This window comes from Bos indicus x Bos taurus, chromosome 20 (genome assembly GCF_003369695.1).
Source record: "Bos indicus x Bos taurus breed Angus x Brahman F1 hybrid chromosome 20, Bos_hybrid_MaternalHap_v2.0, whole genome shotgun sequence".
Classification (NCBI taxonomy): domain Eukaryota; kingdom Metazoa; phylum Chordata; class Mammalia; order Artiodactyla; family Bovidae; genus Bos; species Bos indicus x Bos taurus.
In genome coordinates, this window is record NC_040095.1 from 29,854,883 (window position 1) to 29,867,737 (window position 12,855).

Here is a 12,855-nt window from a genome sequence, read left to right on the forward strand (position 1 = left end):
AGAACCAAGGAAATTACATACTCTCCCGACATCTCTGGTGCCGTGACTCGGGTTCAACCTGGCTAAAGCAACCTCAGCTCCCCGCGAGCCTGAGGCCAAGCACAACAGAAGCCCAACTCGGCAAAAGCTCATGCGGTGGAAGCTGAACGCAAAGAAAACCCAGCACAGTGGAAGTGAACATCCTCGTGGCGTGAAGGTGGGCTGACTCCAAAGAAGAGGCTTCAATCCGTCTTGGCTTCCTCCTTTTATACACTTGACTCCTGCCCCCTTGAGCCTGCCCTATGTAAACTGGGCTAGCCAGGAGGGTTGTTTGTTTCACCTGAAGTTCTCACTCTACTGCTGCTACTGCAAAGTCGCTTCAGTCGTGTCCGACTCTGTGCGACCCCATAGACGGCAGCCCACCAGGCTCCGCTGTCCCTGGGATTCTCCAGGCAAGAACACTGGAGTGGGTTGCCGTTTCCTTCTCCAGATTTTCTTTTGTTCCATTTTCATGGGCTTTCTCCTTTCTTTAAGTCACCACCACTTTGGACTCATTTTTCCTATTTCAACTACCTAACACATGGAGATGACATACCTAACCAAATAAATTATCTTAAAAAAAAAAGACAGATTTTTTCCATTATAACTAAATTGAACAAAGAACACCTCTGATATAAACTAAAATTGGTTCTTAACCTGCAATTGTTATGTTGGATATTTTTGGACATTTAAACAATCTATTTACTGAAATATAAGCCAATTTGAAACATATTTACAAATACCACCCTCCCATGAGGTAATAGAACATTAAAAATTGCCATTACCTGGTTTAAAAAAATTGTATACTTCTCAGAAATATGACGTGTGCACCTTGAAAATCCTGTGCAAAATGAAAATGAGTAAGAAAAAATATTGTGTGTAATAGCTAGTAGTTTATAGACACACATTTCTATCAATTATCCACTGGCATATTATTAATCAACATCAAAAATATCAACTAAGTCACAAATAACGTATAGCTTACTCCAGAGTACTACAGGTGGGGTAACCACTGGCATCCATACAAGAGTGAATGGGATTCCTAAATATCCACTTTGATTCTTCATTTATCCTTCATTTTCTTCTCTAATAGTTTCCTTATTTCTAAGCTCCTGTATTCAATTAACACATATCCTTATTTATACTTTCTCCACAATACTTCCATTGCTTTTGGGCATGGGTAAATATCAACTCTCCTTTATTGGTAACAGCAGAGTAATAAAGTTTATGAAGACAGCATTCATTATGGATATTTTATTCTAACTTTCCAATTCAGTAATTCTTTCTTCAGTGGTATTTATAATCTTTGGTGGGCAGACTCTAAGGCTGTCCCAAATGATTCATACTTCCTATTCTTGACCTTAGGCAATTCCCCCTCCCCTTTGCTATTCACTTGACACAATGACTTGGTCTTCTGACCAACAGTCTTATTAGCAGACTCTCTCTCTCTCCCATATGGCAAACAACTGAAGGAGGCTTCTACCCAAAGGCCAGTAAGTAAATGAGGCCCTCAGTCTGACAACCTGCTTGCACCTACACAATTTTACAGCAGATCTTTCCCTATGTGAGCCTCTAAATGACACCCTTCCCCTGATATTCTGATTGCAACTTTGTGAGACTCTAAATCAGTGAATCCAATTAAGCCATGGCTTGACTCCAGACCCACAGAAACTGATAATAGAAGTGTACTGTTTTCAGAAAAGGTTTATACACTCGAATCCAAAACAACAAAGTAAATGGCAATGGGATCATACTTATCAATAACTACCTTAAACGTAAATGGGTTGAATGCCCCAACCAAAAGACAAAGACTGGCTGAATGGACACAAAAACAAGATCTCTATATATCCTATTTACAAGAGACCCACCTCAAACCAAGGGACATATACAGACTGAAAGTGAAGGGCTGGAAAAAGATATTTCATGCGAATGGAGACCAAAAGAAAGCAGGAGTAGCAATACTCATATCGGATAAAATAGACTTTGAAATAAAGGCCATGAAAAGAGACAAAGGAGGGCACTACATAATGATCAAAGGAGCAATCCAAGAAGAAGATATAACAATTATAAATATATATGCACCCAACATAGGAGCCCACAATATGTAAGGCAAATGCTAACAAATATGAAAGGGGAAATTAACAGTAACACAATAATAGTGGGAGATTTTAATACCCCACTCACACCTATGGATAGATCAACTAAACAGAAAATTAGCAAGGAAACACAAACTTTAAATGATACAATGGACCAGTTAGACCTAATTGATATCTATAGGACATTTCACCCCCAAACAATGAATTTCACCTTTTTCTCAAGTGCACACAAAACATTCTCCAGGATAGACCACATTTGGGGCCATAAATCTAGCCTTGGTAAATTCAAAAAAGTCGAAATCATTTCAAGCATCTTTTCTGATCACAATGCAGTAAGATTACATGTCAATTACAGGGGAAAAAAACTATTAAAAATACAAACATATGGAGGCTAAACAACACACTTCTGAATAACCAACAAGTCACAAAAGAAATCAAAAAAGAAATAAAAATATGCATAGAAATGAATGAAAATGAAAACACAACAACCTAAAACCTATGGGATTCAGTAAAAACAGTACTAAGGGGAAGGTCCATAGCAATACAAGCTGACCTCAAGAAACAAGAGAAAAATCAATACATAATCTAACTCTACACCTAAAGCAACTAGAAAAAGAAGAAATGAAGAACCCCAGGGTTAGTAGAAGGAAAGAAATCATAACAATTAGGACAGAAATAAATGAAAAAGAAACAAAGGAGACCATAGCAAAAACCAACAAAGCTAAAAGCTGGTTCTTTGAGAAGATAAATAAAATAGACAAACCATTAGCCAGACTCATCAAGAAAAAAAGGGAGAAAAAAACAAATCAACAAAATTAGAAATGAAAATAGAGAAATCACAACAGACAACACAGAAATACAAAGGATCATAAGAGACTACTATTGGCAACTCTATGCCAATAAAATGGACAACTTGGAAGAAATGGACAAATTCTTAGAAAAGTATAACTTTCCAAAACTGAATTAGGAAGAAATATAAAATCTTAACAGACCAATCACAAGCACAGAAATTGAAACTGTAATCAGAAATCTTCCAGCAAACAAAAGCCCAGGACCAGATGGCTTCACAGCTGAATTATAGCAAAAATTTAGAAAAGAGCTAATGCCTATCCTACTCAAACTCTTCCTGAAAATTGCAGAGGAAGGTAAACTGCCAAACTCATTCTTTGAGGCCACCATCACCCTAATGCCAAAACAAGACAAAGATGCCACAAAAAAAGAAAACTACAGGCCAATATCACTGATGAACATAGATGCAAAAATCCTTAACAAAATTCTAGTAAACAGAATCCAACAACATATTAAAACATCATATCATGATCAAGTGGGCTTTATTCCAGAGATGCAAGGATTCTACAAAATTCACAAATCAATCAATGTGATACATCACATTAACAAATTGAAAGATAAAAATTATATGATTATCTCAATAGATACAGAGAAAGCCTTTGACAACATTAAACATCCTTTTATGATAAAAACCCTCCAGAAAGGAGGAATAGAAGGAACATACCCCAACATAATAAAAGCCATATATGATAAACCCACAGCAAACATTATCCTCAATGGAAAAATTGAAAGCATTTCCCCTAAAGTCAGGAACAGGATAAGGGTGCCCACTCTTACCACTACTATTCAACATAATTTTGGAAGTTTTAGGCACAGCAATCAGAGCAGAAAAAGAAACAAAAGGAATCCAGAGTGGAAAAGAAGTAAAACTCTCACTGTTTGCGGATGACATGATACTCTACATAGAAAACCCCAAAGACTCCACCAGAAAATTACCAGAGCTAATCAATGAATATAGTAAAATTTCAGGATATAAAATTAACACACAGAAACCCCTTGAATCCTGGAAAAAGGAAGAGAGTTCCAGAAAAACATCTATTTCTGCTTTATTGATTATGCCAAAGCCGTTGACTGTGTGGGTCACAATAAACTGTGGAAAATTCTGAAAGAGATGGGAATACCAGACCACCTGACCTGCCTCTTGAGAAACCTCTATGCAGGTCAGGAAGCAACAGTTAGAACTGGACATGGAACAACCGGCTGGTTCCAAATAGGAAAAGGAGTACGTCAAGGCTGAATATTGTCACCCTGCTTATTTAACTTCACATCATGAGAAATGCTGGGCTGGAAGAAGCACAGGCTGGAATCAAAATTGCCAGGAGAAATATCAATAGCCTCAGATATGCAGATGACACCACACTTATGGCAGAAAGTGAAGAGGAACTAAAAAGCTTCTTGATGAAAGTGAAAGTGGAGAGTGAAAAAGTTGGCTTAAAACTCAACATTCAGAAAACGAAGATCATGGCCTCTGGTCCCATCACTTCATGGGAAATAGATGGGGAAACAGTGGAAACAGTGGCAGACTTTGTTTTTTTTCTGGGCTCCAAAATCACTGCAGATGGTGACTGCAGCCATGAAATTAAAAGACGCTTACTCCTTGGAAGGAAAGTTATGACCAACCTAGATAGCATATTCAAAAGCAGAGACATTACTTTGCCAACAAAGGTCCGTCTAGTCAAGGCTATGGTTTTTCCTGTGGTCATGTATGGATGTGAGAGTTAGATTGTGAAGAAAGCTGAGCACCGAAGAGTTGATGCTTTTGAACTGTGGTGTTGGAGAAGACTCTTGAGAGTCCCTTGGACTGAAAGGAGATCCAACCAGTCCATTCTGAAGGAGATCAGCCCTGGGTGTTCTTTGGAAGGAATGATGCTAAAGCTGAAACTCCAGTACTTTGGCCACCTCATGTGAAGAGTTGACTCATTGGAAAAGACTCTGATGCTGGGAGGGATTGGGGGCAAGAGGAGAAGGGGACGACAAAGGATGAGATGGCTGGATGGCATCACTGACTCAATGGACGTGAGTCTGAGTGAACTCCAGGAGTTGGTGATGGACAGGGAGGCCTGGCGTGTTGTGATTCATGGGGTCGCAAAGAGTCGGACACAACTGAGTGACTGAACTGAACTGAACAATGAGAAAACAGAAAGAAATTAAGGAAACAATTCCATTCACCATTGCAACGAAAAGAATAAAATACTTAGGAATACAGCTACCTAAAGAAACAAAAGACCTATATATAGAAAACTAAACAACAGTAATGAAAGAAATCAAAGATGACACAAATAGATGGAGAAATACACCATGTTCATGGATTGGAAGAATCAATACAGTGAAAATGAGTATACTACCCAAAGCAATCTATAGATTCAATGCAATCCCTATCAAGCTACCAACAGTATTTTTCAGAGAACTAGAACAAATAATTTCACAATGTGTATGGAAATACAAAAACCTCGAATAGCCAAAGCAATCTTGAGAAAGAAGAATGGAACTGGAGGAATCAACCTTCCTGACTTCAGACTATACTACAAAGCTACAGTCATCAAGACAGTATCGTACTGGCACAAAGACAGAAATATAGTTCAATGAAACAAAATAGAAAGCCCAGAGATAAATCCACACACCTATGGACACCTTATCTTTGACATAGGAGGCAAGAATATACAAGGGAGAAAAGACAATCTCTTTTTGATGCTGGGAAAACTGGTCAATCACTTGTAAAAGAATGAAACTAGAACACTTTCTAACACCATACACAAAAATAAACTCAAATTTAAAGATCTAAACATAAGACTAGAAACTATAAAACCCCCAGAGAAAAACATAGGAAAAAACTCTGACATAAATCACAGTAGGATCCTCTATGATCCACTTCCCAGAGTAATGGAAATAAAAGCAAAAATAAACAAATGAGACCTAATTAAACTTAAAAGTTTTTGCACAACGAAGGAAACTATAAGCAAGGTGAAAAGACAGCCTTCAGAATGGAAGAAAATAATAGCAAACGAAGTAACTGACAAAGAATTAATCTCCAAAATATACAAGCAGCTTCTACAGCTCAATTCCAGAAAAATAAACGACCCAATCAAAAAATGGGCCAGAGAACTAAACAGACATTTCTCCAAAGAAGACATACAGATGGCTAACAAACACATGAAAAGATGCGCAACATTACTCATTTTCAGAGAAATGAAAATCAAAACCACACAAGGTGCCATTTCACGCCAGTCAGAATGGCTGCGATCCAAAAGTCTGCAAACAATAAATGCTGGAGAGGGTGCAGAGAAAAGGGAACCCTCTTACACTGTTGGTGGGAATGCAAACTAATACAGCCACTATGGAGAACAACGTGGAGATTCCTTTAAAAACTGGAAATAGAACTGCCATACGACACAGCAGTCCCACTGCTGGGCATACACACTGAGGAAACCAGAATTGAAAGAGACACGTATACCTCAATGTTCATCACAGCACTGTTTATAATAGCTAGGACACGGAAGCAACCTAGATGTCCATCGGCAGACAAATGGATAAGAAAGCTGTGGTACATATACACAATGGAATATTACTCCACTATAAAAAAGAATGCATTTGAATCAGTTCTAATGAGGTGGATGAAACTGGAGCCTATTATACAGAGTGAAGTAAGTCAGAAAGAAAAACACCAATACAGTATATTAACACATATATATGGAATTTAGAAAGATGGTAATGATGACCCATATGCGAGACAGCAAAAGAGACACAGATATAAAGAACAGACTTTTGGACTCTGTGGGAGAAGGCAAGGGTGGGATGATTTGAGACAATAGCGTTGAAACATGTATATTATCATCTGTGAAACAGATCTCCAATCCAGGTTCGATGCATGAGATAGGGTGCTCAGGGCTGGTGCACTGGGATGACCCTGAGGGATGCGATGGGGAAGGAGGTGGGAGAAGGGTTCAGGATGGGGAACACATGTACACTCATGGCTGATTCATGTCAATGTATGGCAAAAACTACTACAATATTGTAAAGTAATTAGCCTCCAACTAAAATAAATTAATTTTTTTTTAAAAAGCAACCAAAAAAAAAAAAGCCAGGAAGTCAAATGGCTTCTATAAAGCAGATGGAAATAAGAAGAATGTTGTTTTAAGAAGCTAAGTCTGCAGTTTTGTGTTATGTGGAATAGATCACTAATACAGTTTTGTGTTCTTAATTTTAATGTTTTGTTTTTCCAGTTTGGGGACTTTCCTCATGGCTCAGATGGTAAAGAATCTGCCTGCAATGCAGGAGACTCAGGTTTAATCCCTGGGTCAGGACGATCCCCTTGAGAAGGAAATGGCAACTCACTCCAGGATTCTGTGTCTGGAGAATTCCTTGGACAGAGGAGCCTGCTGGGCTATAGTCCATGGGGGTCACAAAGAGTTGGACATGGCTGAGCGACTAACACTTTCACTTTTCCAGTTTTCAAGTATTTGACTTTTTTTTGCAAATATGCAATGACATGTTTTATAGTTTCCAGTTCTATACTAAAATTTTCAATCTTTTATTCTATTCTTAACACAGTAAACATTACTTTAAATTCTATTTCATAGTCCAAATATTTGATGCCCCTTTGGGTCTGTTTCTATTGTCTATTGTGTCTGACGATTTTCATTCTGACCATCTTTCTCCTTTTGTGCCAAATCATTATATGGATATATTATATTTGAAAAACTGCTTGTAGAAATAATTTGAGACCTAGGAATATGTTCTCTTTCTCCAAAGCAGCATCTTTCAAATTCTCAGGGCACTAGAAATCTCAGGTTACATTAATCTACTTAATAAAACTTCAGATTTTTTAGGCTATCTAGTTGACTCAGTTCTAAACTGTATTCTATGTGAATGGTTTACTTCTAGTTCACCCTTGTGGTTATTCAGGATCATTTAAAGAATTCTATCGGAGTCCCAACCTTGGAAATCCTGTGCTGTAATCTGTTCTTCTGACTTTACAAGACTATTAAAAGTCTTTCCAACTTTTCAGCTTCCTCTTCTTGGTAAACAAATTGCCCCTCCAGAGCAAAAGCAGGCCCAGTACTAGATTCTTTCTAGATTTCCATTTTCTTCCAGATATCAGTTTGCCAGTTACTCACTACCCCATTACCTCTCTAATGCCTTTAAGTGGATATTTGCTATATTTAGTAAGATATTATAGCAGGGAGTTTGAACTAAATGATCTTCCCACTATTTTTGGAAGCAGAAGTCAAAGGTTTCTTCTATTTTTGTTTTTGAATGGGTTAATTCTTAGCTTTGTAACTAGTTTGTGTTTGATTGCCATTTGGGCCTCTCCTCTAGTCTAATAAGGGCTCAACTCTGTAAGAGCATCCTAACAATTCTTCCACAACTGGGGAGGATGGTACTGCAGACAACTCAACAAAATACTCTGTACAGTGTCCAAACATTCTCTGGATGCCAACTTTGGTTCTGCAAAAATGGATAAGATTTCTCTTAAACTCATGATTAATAAACTGTCAAAACAAAACAAGTCAGGTTTCACTTTGCCTTTCATTTAGCAGAAGATGTATGGAATGTAAATTCATATATTTCTCCAGGTAACTTCTTTTATTTAAAGATCAGGTTTTACTTAATTATCTCAAACAAAATTGAACTCATTTGAATTCAAGGTATCATTACTATAATGTCTGTTGATAGAAAACAAAGATCTCTAAAGCCTAAGAGGCAATTATAAAGGTTCAATTTGACCACTCATAATACAAGTTCTTAATAGTAATCTGGACTTCAGGGGTCATAAACTCAATGCCTCATGGATAAAACATTAACACAAATCAGCTAAGTATAACGGATGATGTTGGCAAGTAAACAGAGGAGAAATGAGGAGCTATGGAACGGTGGCAAACTGCAGGCAGTATGTCTGCTCTACAGGGACACACAGCAGACAATTTCCAGCACCTCTCTATTGTAAACACACAATAGAATGTAAATCTAGAGTCACCAGATTTTACTATTTTTCAAAAGAACTTGAAAGCTGGATGTTTTATAAGCCCTCTCCTTTTTAATATTGCAACTAAAACAAAACACTTAACACCATGTATGGTAAAGATTAATGACATAAACAGAACTCAGCTGCTAAACTAAATTATCCCTGATGCCCATTCTGATTTAAGTCCTGCCCACCTTCTTTATTATTGATTAATGATTAATTGCTGGGAGAAATATCAATAACCTCAGATACACAGAGGACACCACCGTTATGACAGAAAGCGAAGAAGAACTAAAGAGCCTCTTGATGAAAGGGAAAGTGGAGAGTAAAAAAGTTGGCTTAAAACTCAATATTCAGAAAACTAAGATCATGGCATCCAGTCCCATCACTTCATGGCAAATAGATGGGGAAACAACGGAAACAGTGAGAGACTATTTTCAGGGGCTCCAAAATCACTGCAGATGGTAATTGCAGTCATGAAATTAAAAGACACTTGCTCCTTGGAAGAAAAGCTTTGACCAACCAAGACAGCATATTAAAAAACAGAGACATTACTTTACCAACAAAGGTTAAGTCAAAGCTATGGTTTTTCCAGTAGTCATGCATGGATGTGAGAGTTGGACTATAAAGAAAGCTGAGCACCAAAGAATTGATGCTTTTGAATTGTGGTGTTGGAGAAGACTCTTGAGAGTCCCTTGAACTGCAGGAAAATCTAACCAGTCAATCCTAAAGGAAATTAGTGCTGAATATTCATTGGAAGGACTGATGCTGAAGCTGAAACTCCAATACTTCGGCCACCTGATGCGAAGAACCGGCTCATTAGAAAAGACCTTGATGCTGGGAAAGATTGAAGGTGGGAGGAGGATGGGATGACAGAGGATGAGATAGTTGGATGGTATCACCTACTTGATGAACATGAGTTTGAGCAAGTTCCAGGAGTTGGTGATGTACAGGGAAGCCTGGTGTGCAGCAGTCTATGGGGGTCGGAAAGAGTCAGACATGACTGAGTGACTGAACTGACTGATTAATTATTAAGAGAGTAAACTTATTGGAATGGTTCTGGAGATCCTAATAAAGTGCTCATAACAAAACTATTGCTGCTGCTGCTGCTGCTAAGTTGCTTCAGTCGTGTCCGACTCTGTGTGACCCCATAGACGGCAGCCCACCAGGCTCCCCCGTCCCTGGGATCCTCCAGGCAAGAACACTGGAGTGGGTTGCCATTTCCTTCTCCAATGCATGAAAGTGAAAAGTGAAAGGGAAGTCGCTCAGTTGTGTCCAACTCTTAGCGACCCCATGGACTACAGCCCACCAGGCTCCTCTGTCCATGGGATTTTCCAGGCAAGAGTATTGGAGTGGGTTGCCATTGCCTTCTCCAAATAAAGGTCAAGTTTTATATGAACTGAAGACCCAGAGAAGTACTTTCCATGAGTAAGTTTTCATTTTCCTAAGATCATGACAGTTTTTAGTAATTCAAACCTAGAATTAAACTGATAAAAAGTACAGGCAGCTCATTTATAAAGTTACTTGGTTACATATTTCTGCATCTTATATATATCTACAAGATAAATAAGTTCATAAGGCCATAGAAAAAATGAATATAATATTGCTATTTTATATATAACACATCTTAATAAATGCTAAAGGTTTGAATATCTTTGTATCAATTCACAGTTTTTATAAAAACATTCCAAAAGTGTGTGTTTGAATTAAAATATTAAAGCATCAAGCTTCTAATCATTTATACAGTTATCTATATGAAAATCAAAATTCGTTACTTTCTTCTGGCTTCAGCATTTCTAAACTGGTTGATACATGGTTTTGCTATATGTCACCAATGTAAAACTTCATTTACTGTGTCCAAAAACTAAAGAGGTAAAAAAGACAAATGAGCTGTCATCTGCATGTATAATCTTGGGTTTCCCATCAAGTCATTCCTAGAGAACATTGTTGTTGTTGTTTAGTCACTAAGTTGTATCAGACTCTTTGCGACCCTATGGACTGCCAGTCTCCTTTGTCCATGGAATTCTCAAGGCAAGAATGCTGGAATAGGTTGCCATTTCCTTTTCCAGAGAATCTTTTCGACCCAGGGATTGAACTTGCATCTCCTGCATCGGCAGGTGGCTTCCTTACCACTGAGCCACCAGAGAAGACATTACTTGCCTTTTAAGTCCAGTGGCAGTCCCTTTACATAATTTTGGAAGGGCTTCTCTTATCACTCAGTTGGTAAAGAATCAGCCTGCAAAGCAGGAGACCAAGGTTTGATTCCTGGATTGGGACCATCTGCTGGAGAAGGCATAAAGTTACCCATTCCAGTCTTCTTGGGCTCCCCCTGTGGGTCAGCTAGTAAAGAATCTACCTGCAATGAGGGAGACCTGGGTTTGATCTCTGGATTGGGATCCCCTGGAGAAGGAAAAGGCCTTCAGGATTCTGGCCTGGAGAATTGCATGGACTGTATAGTCCACGGGGTTAGAAAGAGTTGGAGACGACTGAGCCACTTTCACTTACATAATTTTGAAAACAAATCAAATTATCTTATAACCATAATTATCTTTTAAAAATGCAAAAAAGCCAAAATACAACCTACACAGTAGACCTCAAACTTATGTCCAAACTATTATAAATGTTTTAGAATCCAATTTCAAGTGTCGAAAATTATTAACAGACGTTTTGTAGTGAAAAGCAGAATTGTGTAGGATGACAGTAACACAAAATGTAATCAAGATCTGAAACAGAAGTTGGTGTTTTTACATAAAGTAGGGGGAAAAAAAACAAAGAAATGTGATCAAGAAATGGAGGTTCATTTTGTACTAAAGATGATGTCCAGAACATTTTAAATATAAAGCAGGCAAATTATGAGAATACTTTTAAAGTTATATAGTCTCATAAGCTATAGTTAATGAAGTGCTTTAGTCGCTAAGTCCTGTCTGACTCTTGTGACCCATGGACTGTAGCCTGCCAGACTCCTCTGTTCATGGGATTCTCCAGGCAAGAATACTGGAGTGGGTTGCCATTTCCTTCTCCAGTTAATGAAGAGATGAGCTTATTTGGATGGTAACTATTGCTGTATATTAGTCTATAAATGGCAATCCACTCCAGTATCCTTGCCTGGAGAATCCCATGGACGGAGGAGCCTGGTAGGCTACAGTCTACAGGGGTCGCAAAGAGTCGGACACGACTGAGCTACTTCACTTTCATTTTCATGCTTATTACACACCAAGACAGTGACCATGTCTGTACATTTGGAATATTATTACGCATAATTTTCACCCTTTGTGGACTGTCTTAATACTCCTTGGTTTTAATTTTTTTATTGCTATTGTTGTTTGACTTAATGAAAGTATTTAACCAAACTTTGAAATACTAAGGCCTTTCATAAGAAATTCAAACTTGTCCAATTAAATATTGACCAATGTCAATATTATACATTTGTAGGCTTTTTATTTCTATTCTAAATATTCTCTGTAGCAAATTTTCCTATTTATTTTCCTTTTCTTATTTTTTCCTGCCCATGGTTTTTCCAAATTTTATAATAGTAATAAGCAATTAAAAATTATTTCTCCTGATATATTTATGTGAATTAACCTTAACTCACATTTAACTTAACTATTATCCACAATGGGCTAGAACATAACATAAAATACAATATGTATAGCAATTAACTTGACTGGTCTATTAAAATATTTGAAGAAAAAAAATCTAAGGTTTTTGTGTCTCTTGTTATTGTTGAGTCACTAAAGTCCTGTTCAACCCCTTGCCTGTCCTCCACTATCTCCCAGAGTTTGCTCAGATTCATGTCCATCGAGTTGGTGATGCTTTCTAACCATTTCATTTTCTGCTGCCCCTTCTCCTTTTACCTCCAATCTTTCCCAGCATCAAAGTTTTTTCCAATGAGTCAGCTCTTTGCATCAGATGGCCAAAGTATTGGAGCTT